Source organism: Saccostrea cucullata, unplaced genomic scaffold (genome assembly GCF_032062105.1).
Source record: "Saccostrea cucullata isolate Sc308-1 unplaced genomic scaffold, CSIRO_AGI_Scuc_v1 ctg811, whole genome shotgun sequence".
NCBI lineage: Eukaryota > Metazoa > Mollusca > Bivalvia > Ostreida > Ostreidae > Saccostrea > Saccostrea cuccullata.
In genome coordinates this window covers 92,190-110,734 of record NW_026922183.1, presented here as the reverse complement: position 1 = coordinate 110,734, position 18,545 = coordinate 92,190, and the positions used below count along the sequence as shown (strand labels likewise).

The window sequence follows — 18,545 nt, the reverse complement described above, 5'->3', positions numbered from 1 at the left end:
TTTAATATGAACTGTTACAATGATTTTGTTCTGTTGTTTTGTTTAAAAAATCATTTAGTCACGGCTTCGCCACGAAAGCGGTTGTTGTGAAAGTACGCCGAATACGATATAATTTTGATTATCTCTGCTTTAAACAATGCAAAGTTTGCTTAAAAATGATTATACGGTATAAATTGTGAACGTTTCACGAACAATGATGCCATAAACAATAAATTTTACGTACTGTCAGCAATATATCACGACGATCGACCCAGCATGTTTTTTTTTCAATATCAGACGTGCCGATTTACAAGTACATAAATGCACATGTACATGTCTTTATTTCCTAATTGCACATTTTGTTTTAAAGAAATTGTACATAAAAAAATACTTGAAGTATTTTAAAATTTAGATGCTTTTATTACATGTACATGTAATTATAAGAATAGAAATTCTAAGAACGGTAACTCTACTTCTTGTTTCCTAAAATATGGGAAATTCAAATCATCGCCAAATTCGTTATACCGCCATGATTTCTAAATTACAAAAGGTGGCGGTTTATCGAGAATTAACTGTAGATTAATGAATGTTCGCAAGAGTTGATTCTTCGTGTACAGGAGCTTGTTAAACAGTTTTAATTTGTGGAAGTATTTAGAAGGTTAAGGAAACATTATAATAGTGATATTACGTAAAAAATTTGTTTATGCATGCATTAAAACAAAAACAAAATACGAAAGGAACATGCCTCACCGGATATTTTTCAAGCGTATTTATCCGCATTGTAAGTACTCTGTAAAGATGATTTCATAGGAACACAGAGAGTAGTTAAGCCACAATATCAATGACACAAATATATGTCAACGAAAGGAGCGTAATTAGTTTTCTTACTAAATCCTCAAACCTTTTCAAGGAAATTTTTCCCCAGTTCAACGATCTGTTTTGTGTACCAAGCAAACTGTTCAACGTAAATAAGAAAAAGAAATAATGCATAAATAGCGGCGAAGTCTCAAAAACTTTTGCACTTCTAGCAATCAAACTGGCCCTTATCAAAGAGCATGGGTAGAGGAGCCTTGCTGGTGTGTAATTTTTGTATTGTTGGATTTATTTTAAAAGGAAATGTTATATCTGCCTACGGTTGGATGCATTCATTTTTTCAAACTATTTTTATTCCAAATATTGCTCTTTCCCCGAGTATCTCTCTCTCTCTCTCTCTCTCACACAACCACACACATCTACTTACAAGAAAGATATATTATAGAAGTAGAGCAAAATTAATTTACAATCAATTTGCCATTTGTCATACATGTCCAAAAACAAATTCTTTGTCAATCTCGGCGACATGGACAATACCATGACGATATTGTATCGATCCTGATATACACATTTTATTTTTAAAATTGAGTTATAAAATAATTAACATGGACAAAAACGAAGTTGGCATAATCTAAGTATTGGCACGGATATGTGAATATAAATGACAAACAAAAGGTTAGTGCCTTAGATAAGATTTAGATAAGGTTTGTTGTTAGGGTATATGTTATTAAAAAAAGTTATATTTTCAAAACTTATGATTCGATATCGAAACGACATCGTCGATATCGAATATAAGGCCAACTAATAATAAGAAAGTACATCTGCACAAGTATTGCGTAAAGACATACAGCAACAAAAGCAATGGCGAATATTATTCAACATCGATACGATATGGATGATATTGATGGCAATTACAATTTTCTTCCATGTAAGCCTCATGTTATCAAATTCAAATATAAAGACACATAAATATGCGCAATTAAAAGGACTGTACTTAGCAAGGGTAGAGCAAACGTGATTCAATATGGAAGTGATATCGTCGATATTGTTGGTATTGACACCACTGGAAAACTTTATATAGTTTTAGTAATCAAGTAACTCACGTTAAAAGCATAATATAAAGGGTTGTTATCATAATCCCTTGAGCAAGCCTAATCTGACTAGTCGACATAATATCATGGGATATCCACGGTTTTATGTCGACTAGTCAGATTAGGCTTGCTGACAGTGCTGGAAAGTTTTGTAAAACAGAAACTATTTTATTATATACATTGGTATGAAGCAATTTTCAGCAAATTATAGAAAGTCATTAAATATATGTTGATATCGTAACTACATCCTATTTTGGACATAACTCGCATTTGCCAAATGAAAGTGAATTTGCTAATAATAATATTTTGGTTAAAAATGATAGCATTGATAATTTTGGAAATCGGATGATCTAGTTATGTGCTCTATAGTTTTTCAAAACATATTTTGAAATATTGCTTCAATGTTATTGGATGCATTTTCAGTGTATCAGTAAATGCCTCTGGACAAAATTGTAAAGTAGGCTTTGGACTATATATACTCGCCTATAAATTGATTTTATTTTTTGAGACTATCATGGAGGGAATAGCTATTGACGTGCATATAAGTCAGCACAACTTTCTGCTAGATTTGGTTGCCAATTTCATGAAAATTTGCTGATATTTTAACCTAGTTTCAATTCTTTTTTTAAAGATTACATTTATTTTTAAATTATGAAAGAAATCAGTCATGTTAAAAATGCATAAAAATAAATTTAAAATATGTAAATACTTTTACCTTCATTAAAATCTTTAAAAAAATATTAATGATTATGAACGCCGCACAGTTAAGGTTACAGAAAGGAGGCAGGCCTATTTTATACATGAATTGTATTCTATGACATAACACCAAAAAATGCTAGATCTTCAAAATACCACTAAATAAAATTATTTGTTATTTTAATCTGCTGGATACCTTCAGACTACATAAAACTCACTATTATACGTAGTTTTGTCGTTTGTTAACGCCCACACAACAAAATATAAACAATTCATTGATCACAATGCACTTGTCAATGTAAGGTTGCCACAGTTTCCACGCAGTAAGAGGCTGATCAAGTAAACGTCTGTACAATGTAAAATGTCTTTTGTTTTCAAATAAAATATTATTTGCAGTTATAAACAAGTTGTTAACCTTGATGCGATGTTTATTATATCATTTTATTCAAATTCTGTCTCCACATCTATAAAAAAAGTGATGTTGTTTTATGTTTGTAGGCAGATTCATTGACAACGTATTAGAAGGTCCCTAATACATTGGTTATATTTGAAAAATGATGCAAACCTCATGAAATCTTGCACATAAATTGATTATTCTTATACGCATTGTAGTTGACCAGCAAAAAAATTATCCTACCGTCCAACAAATGCAATTTTAGGAATTTCTGAGAAGCTGCACCTCTTTAACTACCTGCTTTGAAAAGAATTGGATTTTGTCATTGGTTTTCGTAGATTTTGGAGATTTTCGGTTTAATTTGTAACTACTCGTATAATTAAAGGTATGATTCTTTTTTGGTTTCTGACTAGATGAAACATTTAAAGTATATTTGCTTATATGTCTTATATATTGAGGTGTAAGGAATTTAAAGACCATATTTTTCTTTCCTCATCACAATTGTACAACTTTAAATAGAAATGGTAAACTGCGTTTGAAAACTAGCAGGGACTATATTTTTGGCGGAATGAAGGCGTATGAAAATATCTTCTTTTCTGCCTCTCAAAATTATAATAGAACAAGGAATTTAGTTATAATTTTTACACAATTTAAGACTTGGAGAAATTTTCAAATGTAAGTTAGATTCATAATGAGGGGCTAATCTTTTAATATATATCAAATAAATATGATTTTTCAAACAAACTAGAACTTTTTTAGCTTTTTAACGCTTCCTATCGAAGTGTAGTTTTGAGCCAAAAATCCATAAAAAGTATTTTTTCTCTCTTAGTAAACGATCAAAACTTTTTGTTTTTGTATCATTTTGTACATTTATAGGAATACTTTATTATATGTGAAAATAAGAAAAAGTTAAATATAGAAAGCATATGAAAATGACTAATATATCCTAAAAAAAATTAAGAAAAACAGAGAAAATTCGGATAAGCCAATATCCAGTTAAGTTAAATTATTTATGTAAATTTGATAATATCATGCTATAGATCCAATATATTAATATGTTTTTATGCAAAAAGAAAAATCATTAAACTTTTGAAGTAGAAGTAGGTATCACATGATTGGCAACAGTTAATTTTTTTCTTAATTTTAAGGAACAAGATAATGACCTTGTCCTGACCTTGTCTCTAATATAAAACGGTCAAATTTAATTTCACTGATACTATCACTTACTGATATTGTCTTCTTGATTCTGTGAAAATTTCATTAATATCTAAATATTAGAAATATGAGAAGAATCCTACCTTAAATCAAAGTATTCCTATAAAAGGTACATCTAAACATATTTGTATTGTTTATATTGTTGATATTTTACCCTAGTATGTTGCTGTAAGTTTGAACATTATTGAGTCCCAAATATATTACAATTTCCTGAGAACTATTTGCCTCAATGATACATTGACACAGTGGAACTTGTTAGAACAATTATACCATAGATAGAAAATATCCTCAGTAAGAATCCTTTTTGATAAACACATTCATTTTGCTTCAAGATAATAATAATGGGCTGAACACAGATACTGTTGTAAAGATTTTTTCATCAAGCAGAAATGCTGTCATGAGTATGTCCGACGGGGTATACTAAAACAAAACAAACACAATAAAAAAAATTGACTTTTAAATGGAATTTTATGATTCTGATGAATGCATCATAAAGAGAAATCAATAGTTGTCGAGAAATGAATTTTTTTGCGACAGTTAAATTTTATAACTATTTACAGAAAAAATAGCATTAAACAAAACTGCCTGGCAAAGGTATCCGTTTCCTTCCTTGCGATGGAGAGCAATGAAAGCTGTAGATGGGCTGTTTAAAGACCGGTCCGCTGATGGAGGACAATGTACAATATCAGACAACGATAAAACAACCGCCACCTGGTGGGTGGACCTAGGAGGCTTTCTCAGTATACACCATATAAGGATATACTACAGGACGGATAATAAGACATGGGGTAAAATAAACACAGTTTAAATTGATTAATACGTACATTGAATACTCGAACTTGTTTCAATTCTTTTTTTTTTACATAAACTACTCCTCATAGAAATGTCTTCAGTTACTTACTTGGTCACGTCCATATTATATTAGTATAATTATGCATTTTTGATATTTTTTTTTTTGTAACATTGCATGAAATATATAGAATTTTCTTTTTAACGACCAAGACATTATAATGGTCAAAAACTCAAATATGTGAAAGGGTACCTATTTTAAATTGGCCATTCTGCTTATGTGGAAACATCTAAGAATAAAGAAATTTAAACATGATGTCTTCTTTCCTTTTGATTGACTTGAAATATAGATAATTGGGTGATTATAATATATGTTGCTTTCAACCACCTCCTCACAAACATTCACCATGATTAGCTATAGTTTACCGAAATCACTATAGAAAATATTTTGATTCTTTGATTTTGAATAAAAATTTACACTTTGATTTTTTTTGGTTTTTAAGATAAAACTTTTTGAACTTAAATATCATTAAATGCTTGTAGATAATATGTTAATATACAAATAACATTTCTATTTAATATAAAAGAAATGCGCATTTTGAAATAAGAATTATATCGTAAAACAATCTGAAATCCATATGTCATTGATTTTACATGCATCCAAAAGATCTTAATTTTGATTGCAGTGGAATATATGTTTAAATGTTGTTCACAATATCATATCCATATTAATTTTATACATAACATTTTTTTAAATATTTCACCAGACGCAAGCAACTTTTTCGCACCCCGATTCCTTGGATTCTCTGTTTACGTATCAAACACAACCAACAAAGACGAGGGGGTTCTATGTTTTAAGGATATAAAGTACACACGGGCCACAATTCCGGATAATGTAACCATAGAATGTGTTAAGAATGGACGATACGTCATCTACTACAATGAGAGACTCCCAGGAGTTTCCTACCCTGTTGGATATTCTCAATACGCCTACAACGAGCTCTGTGAACTTGAAGTTTACGGTAAGAGAATTACAAGGAAAATTTGCTCTACACCCAAGAGGAATTTTGTTTTTAAGTGAAAAATGTTTTATAAGAATTAAATGTTACAAAACTTATTTACTGAGAGAATAATGATTTTCTTGATTTTCTTTCTTGTAGATACCTTTATTGATTTTATTTGCAGTTATACACATTACTGTCTTATTTTTTAGGGAAAATTAAAAACCAAATTTTGCATAGAATTAAATAAAAAAGACGGATTTTGATCGATATCAACAAAAGGAAAAGGATGCTTCTGAAATTTGTACCTGCACATATTAACTTAAAATATCCATCCTGAATCAATTTCGATCGAAATGCCATGTGTAATGAATGATTGTACATGTAACGTTCTTAAAAATGGAAATGCAGCAAATATCAAATATCAACCAGTGAGATAGTAAAGAATCGTAAATATTGCTACATGAAATATCGATGGCATTTTGTAAAATTCTACATTTTTTAATCTTATCAATTTTATTTTCTTTTTCCCCTTGTTTTAACAAGTGTTAATACGTTGTTAATGTGCAGAAAAATGTTATCTACAATGTTTAATTCATATTTTAAGGGATGTTGGAATGTATACACCGGGTGTTATTTAAGAAATAAACAACGTTATTTAGTGAACATGGCGTTATGAAGAGCAATTGCTCTGCTGGCATATTCCATGATCCGCGCTAGCGCATCATGGAAAATATGCCAGCAGAGCTATTGCTATTCATAATGCCATGTTCACTAAATAATCGTTGTTTATAACTTATATTTGTATTCTATGATTTATTCAAAAATATCAGAGGAAATCCTGACTTACATAAGGACGCGGCTTCTTGTCTTCAGTAATGAAAAACATACGGCTTTAAAATCGGTACACCTGATCAATGATACTTTTATCTAATAAATCACAAACAATTATAAAGTATTTCCCTCTCAAACACCGTTATCTGGATACAAGCAGCGCCGTCAACAAATTCTCCTAATATTTTCGTTTTGATGCAGTTTTGACGTCATCGATCAACGTTTTTGAACTCCTCTAGCAAAAATCAACGATTTAACACTTTGATGAAAAATGATAATGCTTTTATAATGATTATTACTGAAGAATGCTTTTCTATTTTATTTTAAGTTCTTCTATTTATTATTAATAGCTTATTCTTGAAGTCGATATACTAGTTATACTATTTTTCTGAATGTTATTACCCAATTGTGAAGAGTTATCGTTCTTTGAACAAATATGCATGGTAGAAAAAAATAAAAATAGGGCAGTTTTCTACAATTTTTCCAAAGTTTTATTATACAGTTAAATATATTGACCAAAATTAATGTTTTAAAGATATAGATCAGCAATTTGAATTATTCTGAATTTCTTTTTTTCTTAAAGAACATTATTCAAAACTCATTTCTATTCCTTTTACGAAAAGTTTCATATATATAATTCTCGACACGGTTATAAAGTACAGTGCAGATTGTTCTACAGAAACTTAATAGAGCAATATGTTCTCATAGCAGAAGCAGTTGCATCTATAGTCCTATGAACGCAATTGATGACCACATGTTCATAGTGGGAGATAGCCGTGGATATGCAAATATATGATTATCATTATTGGATTTTTGCTTCTTAGGGTGCCTTAACTCAACGTTTTATGGAAAATATTGTAATTCATCGTGTCCAAAGAACTGTAAAGAGGGTCGTTGTAACATTGTAAGTGGATCATGCCTGGGGTGTACTAATGGTTTCAAAGGTCCACGTTGTGAGGAAAGTACGTATATATCATTTGAGAGAGAGATCGATCTAATTGATCATTTGTTTTCTGCAGTAGCACTTTCAGTTTTTTTTTTTTAGCAAATAAATTCTTTTGTAGATACCATAACTACCGTTTAGCTTTACGGGTGAAAACAATAAAAGTGATCTATTTAGTGATTTCTGTATGGACATTATGGGTCACATTAATGTCGTATATATAAAATACATGGTTACTGTCTTGAAATATGAGCGATATTTTGGTGAGGGTAAGAAAACGTGATAGAGGGCGAGGCTTGCCAAGCCTGTAATGCTGTCATAATACGAATATGTACACGTACGCACTGAATGATATACGAGTTACTTTTGTATTGTGTTCGTTGAATAAACGTTTTCTGTTTTGCACGCACGTGTTGTGAATCTGCATAGCCACAGAACCCACATTATAAGACTAGTTCAAAACCATACATGTCAGAAGTGGCGGATACTTCAACCTTCACAAGTGAGACACGCCTATCATCGAATTATGCAGCACCCTACCCCATCCCCACCCCCGACCATGGACTGGTCTAGTTCGAATTTGCCCGAAGCCTGGAAAAAGTTTGAACAGCATGTGAAGCTGATTTTGCAGTCCCATTGAAAGAAAAGGATGTAGAAGAACAAGTCTCATACCTTTTATTGTGGATTGGCTAGAAAGGTCGTGATATTTATAACACTTTCCCAGCATTTTCAAAGGATGACATTAAGAAACTACAACCACACTATGATATATATTTTTCAGGTACGTTCTACCCAAGTTAAACCCAATCTTCGCCAGATACAAGTTTCACAATGAAGTATAGGGAACAAACACGTTTGATCAGTTTGTAACAAAACTGAAACTGTTAGCAAGAGCCTGCATTTTTAAAGACGCCGAAGAGACAGGGTTGTGTTTGGGATACAATCGGAAAAAAAAATCGGGAAAAGTTTATAAACGTTGGCGAGGGACGCACCCTGGATAAGGCGGTTCAGATAGCTCAAGCATACGAGTACTCTCAGGAGCAGCTCAAACTCATGGGACAGTAATCAGTACACGTACAAGCATTGTCAAAGTTTACACCCCATGCACACTCACCCGCAGAGAGGAGCTATAGGAGACCACCCCTCCAGAGGAAGACGTGATCCACTCCAGCAAAGACTCCGACAAAGTTTCCGTCTACCCCGAAGACGAAGCCATGCGGCAAGTGCGGAAAGCGACATGGAACTCAAGATACTTGTCCGGCACAAGGTCAGAGGTGCAACAAATGCCACAAGTGGAACCACTTTGCCAGTGTGTGTCGCTCACGAACCGTAAATGATATTAATCATTTGAACTCGAGTTACTATCTGCAGAAGCCCACGCAGCATAGTTAAGGTTACAGTAAGGAGGTGGGACCTAATTTGTATGGAAAATGTAAACTATGACGTCATAAATAATATAAGGTCTTCAAAATACCACTAAATGAAATTATTTGCTATTTCAAACAGCAGGATAGCTGTATACAACATACAAACTTACTCTTACATGCACTTTTGTCGTTTGTTAAATTCCACACAACAGTATATAAACAATGCATCGATCGCAATGCACTTGTCAATGTGACGTCATCTCGCAAAAATGACGCAGTTTGTACACAGTGAGAGGCTGATCAAGTCCCATTTTGTACAATGCAAAATGTCTTTTGTTCTCAAATAAAGTATTATTTGCAGTAAAATAAAAAGCCGTTAACTTGGATGTGATGTCTATTTTAGTATTTTATTTATAAACTGTACGTGCATTCTCCAGACAAGCGATACTGTCGTGTGTTTGTATGCAGATTCATTGAAAAAGTAATGGAAGGGCCCTAATAAATTGATTTATTGCAAGAACATACCCTCAATGTATCTTGTCAAAATTTTACACATAATCTCAAGAAGCATTAAGATATTGGAAAAGTGCGAATCTCTTGAAATCTTGCAAATAAATTAATTATTGCTATATTTAATGTAGTTGACCAGCCAAATATTCAACCTGCCGTCCATGAAATTAAATTCTACCAATTAAAAACGGGAATCTATATAGGTTCGCACCACTTTTCACAAACTACATATAATGTTGAAAAGGATGATAAAATAAACTAAGATTTTCAACTTGGTTATGCCCTTGCAATATTGAAATTTATAGATGACCTCCTTTTTGATATCAGTGAATTCCTAAAGAGAATCGCCCATCCTAATAAAGTATATATTTTTTATCTTAGAAAATCGCCGATATATTGCCGATATATTTCCATTTGTAACCTTAACTGTGCTGCGCAGTGAAATGAACAATGATAATCGTACAAGTGACAGTGCAGAGATCTGTTGGCATTAATCATGATGCATGTAATGGGTTTGGCAAAGTTGTTTACGAGTTAGATTCAGTTTCTAATACTGCCAATATTGATAGCAATGTTGAGCATGATCAAGCATTCATTAACACTAAGCTAGGTCAAAACCACAAAGAGGTTAGGTTCAAAGTAGATACAATATTCTGCCCGAATCTTTGTACATTGATTTAGCCCCCTATCACACATAAGGCAAATGTAAGATTAAGATTTTTACTTATAGTGGCCACGCTGTACACCCCATAGGCTATTCTGTTATTCAAAGCAACCTTAAGAGTAAGGACTAGAGCATAGAGTATTAAGTCGTACAGACACATTTGCATCGAATTCTAGGTTTACGAGCATGCTTAGATTTAGGAAATGTTCACCTCACTTACTCTATTGATAAGGTTATACTCATCAGTAAGAGTCATGTACTTAGTCAGTAGTCAGATGTATTTCACGGCATAGGTCTGTTTTCAGAAGAATGTACATTCTGATTGATCCCAATGACCGGTTTTCAACCCCCCATGCAAGGTTCATGTAGCCCTACGCGACAAGCTAAAATTAGAGACAGAAACGGAGTCAGAGCAAATCATCACCAAGGTAACAGAACCAACAGAATGGTGAACTCATTAGTCGTTACTACAAAGCCAGCATCGGGAAAGCTTAGAATATATTTGGATCCCATAGAACTTAACAAAGCCATTTTGAAACCACACTACCCTATGAGGACCTTGGATGATATCCTTCCTCAAGTGTCATGTGTGGCAGGTACTTTTCCAAGCTAGATGCCAGCTCTGGTTACTGGACTGCTAGATTTTTACGTCAGTAATCACTGCTCACTACATCCTTTCGGGATATATCGCTACCTGCGTCTACCATTTGGCTCGAAGAACTCACAAATATCGCTTATATTTCAAGAAAGTTATCTTGTATTTTGTTTATCTGCAACATATTTTATTTTACATTTGGACGTCCAAAACTAGCTATTTTTGACAGATCTAGGCACATCTCCGCAGATGAAACTATGACACCATGGCTTATACATTGCAATATTCATGATGTCACAATGCATTTATAATGTCGAAATACATTCACAAAGCTTTATTAGGGCGGTGATCGGATAAAGCTTTGGTTTATTAGGTTACATTTTTTGGCCAATGCAAGGGGTGCTGCAGGATAAAATATATAAAGAAATTGATATATCTTAAGAGTGTCGCATTTGTTGTCATACATCAAATACATTTTTTTTAATTTCTTGAATCTTTTGTAAAATAACAATTGTCTTTACTTTTCTTTTCAATTTTTTTAAATAGGAAAATGATTCTAGGCAATATGATTTTCAGAATGTGATTCTAAAAGGTACGGACCTGGGTGTAACATGACCTGCGGTAACTGTACCAATGGAGAGCGATGTAACCACGTGAACGGAAGTTGTCCAAACGGATGTGACCTAGGTGTTCAAGGATTTATGTGTGATAAAGGTCAGAAATAATTTTCTTTAACAGTACATGTTTTCATTTTTCAAACTTGCACTTTCATCAAAAGTTTTGTCTACTTCCTTAACTGGATTTTTAGGCGAAAATTAAAAAGAAAGATTATTAAGAAGATTTATGGCACTTGTGTTGTTGAATTGTGTAAATGCATTATAAAAGAACGTTTTATGATCAAATTCTGATAAATTACGAACAATGAAAGATAACTGAACATTTCTCTCATGATTGTATAAATGAATAAGATATGATTATAACAAATTTTCTATTCATCATTGGCAATTTGATACCTAAAGAAATAACCAAATGATTATAAATCAATAACCTTTAATAAGCCTGTTTTTGTCATTCGGGAGTAATTTTCATGTAATAAGTAATTATATTAAGATGGCGATAAAAAGTTGGATATTAGATCTTATAATTTCTTGTACTTAGTTCACTCATGTTTTCATGTTTGCTAAAAATAATGCAAGATAGAATGTTAAAGAAAATATACATTTTTACTTACATTTAATGTTAAATCAATAAAAAATAAAGCATGGAAAAATCAATAACACGTCCCACACTAACCTAAGACTCCAATATCCATCCGAAGGCCGAAGACCAGAGGGCTGACATTGGCCAAAGAATTAAATGGGGTGTGATACAGATTTTGACATGAATTGTTCGCAGCACAGTTAAGGTTACAAATGGAAATATCGGCAATCTTTTAAGATAAAAAAAATACACACTTTATTTGGATGGGCGATTCTTTTTAGGACTTAACTGATATACAAAAATGTAATGTGCTTTAAATCTTCATGTTGGTAACATTTAGATTTTTATATTTAGACTTGTCACGTGATGTCGACGTCACATGATTTTAGCAATTATACTTCTTTAAGAGTTCATTTATAAATTCCAATATTGCAAGGGCATAACCGGGTTAAAAATCTTTTTCAACACTATATGGAGTTTGTGAAAAAAGCTGCAAACATATATAAATTCCTTTTTTAATTGCTAAAATTTAATTTATTGGACGGGAGGTTGAATATTTTGCTGGTCAACTACTTTAAATAAAGCTACAGACCCTAAACCGTGCCACTACACCACTTGAACGGTACGGTTCGGTACGGTTTGTGCACGGAACGGTACGCTTTGAGAACGGAACGGTTCGTTTTGTGAACGGTACGGTACGCTTTGTGCACGGGACGGTTCGCTTTGTTCACGGAACGGTACGCTTTGTGCACGGAACGGTTCGCTTTGTGCACGGAACGGTACGCTTTGTGGACGGTACGTTTCGTTTCTTGCACGGAACGGTTCGTTTTGTGAACGGTACGCTTTGGGAAACGGTATGCAAATGAAGTGGGCGGAGCCTGTTAGCTTTAATTTTTGATTGGCTGCTAAAAATTAATTCATTTCAAATGACTTTTGAAGTACTTAATGCACGTATATAATTATATTTCCGCTTTTAACAAATTAATTTCTCGGTTTCAATTTAAACATTAGTTTACACTACAGCAGTGATTGAGGAAAAATGAAAAAAGAATGAAAGGAAGAAAAAAACATCATCCCACCGATGTCTTTGACATTATGTATAGATATGTATTAATATATATATAGAACTCGTAAAGATTTCCGTGCTTATTATTTACGTATGCTGAACCTTCATTTTAAAACGGAAAAAAAATCAAATGAAATATTTTTTTCACTTTCAAATAAAGTTGTAAGATAATTAAAAGGAATTAATATATATATCGGGTATAAACTGGTTCTATACATATAACGCTACGCACATATGTAACTTATTTTTGATTCATTGATCTATAGAAATAAATATGACTCTTCCTGCTTCATTTTTATTCCTAGTAATTAGATATGTACATTGTTTTTTATTTTTAAAATAATAGATCTACCGTTCAAACGTTTGCATCAGAAGAAAAATATCAGTAAACAAAATAAATACGAAAATCGGCAGCAGAAACATGAAATCAATACAATAATTTCCGGGCGCTTTCTCGCTACAGAAAAATTCTTTTCACAGACAAGTATTTATGTTTTCAATAATCCTTTCAGTGTATTAAGTAATTATTTCAATAAGTTTTCTTTATTTTATTAAGTTATTCTATTCTTGTAGTCTGTAAAAACGATGTCGTGAATGAGAGAGAGGGGGGGGGGAGAGAGAGAAAGATGCAACCCCTTAATACATTATCTGTAAAAAAAAAAATAACTTGTATTTATTCTCATTCTTCGTTTATTTACATCGCTAAAGTCACAATTAATCAGTCTATGATTCTATTTAATCCACCCCTTTACAACTATTGTTCAATGAATAATCCGTTCTCTGTACATGCATGCTGCACGCATGAAATTCTCGTGCATCACCTGTCAATCAAAATGGTATGACGCTAGGTAACCCGGAAAGTCTGTTTACGCAAGAAGAATTTCTCCTGTTATTTGAAACATTCTTATGGTCAGTTCATAGTTCACACCTGTTTAAATAAAATATTGGGTCACAGCCGGAGGGGCGGGGGGGGGATGCTTAACACAGCTTTTCAATTACTTAGTTCTGACCACATCAAGTGTATTTAATCACTCAACTGACAGCCAGCAAATTCATCTTCCATGTTTCACCACAACACTGATTATAAATTTACTTCCTAAATTATCCTTTTTCAGACAAAAATGAAGCATGTATCCCTAAATTTTAATTTTCTTTTTTTTAAGCACAATTTAAAGTCTCATAAAGTTGCATAAGTATCGCCTTCTAGAGGGGGGGGGGGGGGTAACAAACATAACTCGAATGGCTTGAAAGAGGATTGATATTTTTTTAATTTCATTTATTTAGTAAATTATCTTTTTTCAGACACTAATAAGGATGTTTTCTGTAGATTATTATTTTTTTTTACTTACAACAACGTACGATTTTGCAGACTTCTAAAGAACTTTCGACCAGCTAATTCGTATTGCTTTCTACAAGGGGATCGGGATACAGTGTAACAAACCTTATAATATCTTTATTTTTTCACAAACTTTTTTTTTTCATTTTTCATGAGATGTATTTCAGAATGAAGTAATATTTATACTGCAGTTTGCACATTTTATTTGCAAGAACTTCGGCTGGCGATTTTTGTATGTGCAGCGTGAAAGTTTATCACAGTTTTATTAGTAAGATTATCATCTCTGTCAGTTCAGTAGAGATATTCACATTTACCGCATGTAATATTTTAATCCATATTTTACATGATTACAGATTTTCAGTGTAAGTAAAACTGCACCAATGATTCGCCTATAGTAAAAATCTTAACGGAATTAATGTGAGAGTCTAATACGGTTTTTTTTTTTAATTTTTACTCTAGACAGTTAATATATGTTTTATAATTCTTGCAAAATAATTCATTAGTAGAATCACGCATTTGATATGTATTACATAAGAATGCATACTTACGACAAAAATCTTGTATCCGATAAGATTTAATAATTTAAATGAGCAAAATTAATATCAAAAGTAGAGACAATCAGGGAATAAATTCATGAAAGCGTGTTCTTTCTTAGTGGTATTATAGTCTATTGAACCTATTTTTATGTCAAATATAATTATAGGATTATGAAACATGAATGTACATGTACACATTAAAAGAGGGTTTTTTCCCCGGGCACGAGCACGATTATATTGAATTTTGGGGCACCTTATAATTTTATTTTAAATATCTGTATAATTAAATTACGATTATTAAAAAAACTAATATTTCAAAAGAAAACTGATTTAATTTGCTAATATAAAGAAAATGAAAGACTTCAAAGACGCCGACATCGTTCGAGGTCCACACTGCCCCGTACGTGTTTTGCGGGAAAAACTCCTGGCCTGTACTGTACGTTTGGCCACAAACACAACCAGTTGATCTAATTTATAGCAAATAAGAAATCGTCTCACACTCTGTCTAGTTGTTTTAAAGTTGTATTTTGCTTCGAGTAGTTTCCTTATTTTCACAGTTGAAGGCCCAGAGGCATATGCATGATACTTGATAATGGTGTTTCGAACAGGCAGACAAAACCTCCGTCCTCCTTTCACAGGCGCCGTAGCGAGAAATAAACCAAAATGACTTATTTGGTCATTACATGATTCAAAAATCATTGGGGGCGTGGTTTGCATAATTAACCAAAGAACGGTACGGTTCGTTTCTTGCACGGAACGGTACGCTTTGTGGACGGTACGGTACGATTTGCGAACGGAACGGTTCGCTTTGAGAACGGTACGGTACGCTTTGTGCACGGAACGGTACGCTTTGTTCACGGTACGGTACGCTTTCTGCACGGAACGGTTCGCCTTGTGCACGGAACGGTACGTTTTGTTCACGGTACGGTACGCTTTCTGCACGGAACGGTACGGTTCGTTTCTGAGGTGTAGTAGTACAGCTTAGGGTCTGTATAATTGATTTATTTGCAGATTCCATGAGGTTCGCAGCACTTTTAAAATATCTTAATGCTTCTTGAGTTTGTGTGTAAAAACTTGACAAGATACATTGGGGGTATGCCCTTGCAATAAATTGATTTATTTGGGCCATTACATTGCTTTTTCAATGGATCTGCATACAAACACACGACAGGATCACCTAACTGGAGAATGTACGGACAGTTTATAAATAAAATACTCAATAGACATCGCATCCAAGTTAACGGCCTTTTATTTAATTGCAAATAATATTTTATTTGAGAACAAAAGACATATTTCATTGTTCAAACTGTGACTTGATCAGCTTCGCACTGTGTACAAACTGCGTCATTTTTGCGAGATGACGTCACATTGACAAGTGCATTGCGATCGATGTATCTTTTATATATTGTTGTTTGGGATTTAATAAACGAAATGACTGCATGTAATTGTAAGTGTGTATGTTGTTACAGCTATCCAGCCGTTTGAAATAGCAAATGGTTTCATTTTGTGGTATTATATTATGTGTGACGTCATAGAAAACATTTCTCGTACATTTAGGCCCCGCCTCCTTACTTAAACCTTAACTTTGCTGCGTTGTTTTTATTGTCCCTATTCTTACGTTGTTTGCTGCTCATGTGTTAAGTCTTTAGCTAAGTCTGTCATTACTCAGAAGATATTAAAATGAATGGAAATGATAGCGCTTACTAGAAAGATTTTTTCCCTGTGACAATATCTACTCATATCATTAAGCAGTTACTAGTTTACAGTGTAAGCGGTTAGTAACATAGAAGTATAACTCGGGTACATTTGCCACTGATCTCTACATCAATATTACTCTCTAAAGCTTACTTAATGATACCGTATATTTGTAATTGTATCATATAAATCGTTCTAATTTCCATTGCAATTGTTCTGAAATGTGAGATATGTACAAGCTTAAGTTACTAAGTTACTGTTAAGTTGTGTTAGCGTGGTGATGGGTTATATGTTGATGAAATCTGGTTAAGAATAAAATCTATTGTTCTGTCTCCCATTTTCCGACAACTAGGGAGTAGGATTTTTGAGTTTGAACTTCCTTATTTTTTTATTGATTGTCAATCTTTTTAGTAAATTGTGATTTTTTTCTGGGTACCGCCTCCTCCGAAAAACGAGAGAGAGAGAGAGAGAGAGAGAGAGAGAGAGAGAGAGAGAGAGAAAGAGAGGTTCAAGTAATTGGTTTTGTGAAAAACTGATGAAATAATATATATCATAGAGTAAATCATGCAAATGCACATAAATTACCGTATGACCTTTTCACACTAATAAGTGACATACCTGTAGTATTAACAATCTAAAGAGGCAATAAAATATACAATTATCCTTGTATCAAGCTCGTTGTGAAGTAAGAGGTTGTGACGAGAGACATACCTTAAAAATTCTCTCATAACCATCCTAAGTTTTGTATCATAGATGGACTAATTATATGACGTTTACGAAAGAATACTTGCTGGTTTGTAAAATAATATTGACGATTGGAATAAAAATAATTTTGAGATATGAATCAAAACAATTTTAATTTTTTTGATTTTTTAATTTATTTTTTAGCAAAATTAAGGACAAAATTTAATGTTTCTTGAAATTCGTGTTAAGGAAGTCAGTGTGCAATTATTCCTATAGTGTTTTGTACCATCTTATATTCACCTTGTAAACAGAAACACTTCCATTTGCTGAAGTAGCAATGAAACTTCAATTTATTTTCTTTCCTACTATTATTATCATTTCCTCCTAGAATGCCCTGCAGGACGTTATGGCTACAACTGTCAAAACGTGTGTAACATACACTGTGGAGTTCCTCGTAGATGTAAAAGAACAACAGGAGAATGTCAAGGCGACTGTCAAACGGGGTGGAAAGGGACGAAATCTGACAAGAGTAAGCTTACTCCATACAGAGAATGCGTCAATGAAAAACGTTACTCAACTTTGATAAATTAGGGGAAAGCTTTGATATATCTCATGCTTTTTCAGTTGATTAACAAACCTATTACTAAATTGTTAATTTTTAATCAACAAGCTTGATACAACTGTAGAAATCACACAACTAGAATAATTGCAAAAGATTTTATAAAAAAAATCGCGTTTGTTTATTTAACCGATTATTTTTCCATTCTATATGTTCTATTATAAGCATTGTCGTTGCCGTTTCCTTTTCAATTTTTGTACATGAACATGGAAGGTCCAAAAAAGCATGACAATGACATATCTATTTGATATTATGTTTACAGAATGTGACGGTGGTGCGTTTGGACTAAACTGTGCTCAGTCATGCGGAGTTTGTCTTGATAAAGAACAATGTCATCACATAAACGGATCATGCTTGAATGGCTGCGATAGAGGTTACCAAGGAATCAGCTGTACACAGGGTAATGTACTATAAAATCCATACAACAATGAGATTTACGAATAGAAAAACCTGTTTACGTTTTTTTTCTCGTTGCATGCCTTTATAATGTTGTTTACGGCTCATAAAATGAGCGAGAA

The 18,545-nt window shown here is 32.9% G+C and overlaps 1 pseudogene; it reads left to right on the top strand.

The window, feature by feature from the left end:
* LOC134261334 (multiple epidermal growth factor-like domains protein 10) overlaps nucleotides 1-18,545 on the top strand; it is a 38,654-nt pseudogene that overhangs the window by 16,274 nt on the left and 3,835 nt on the right.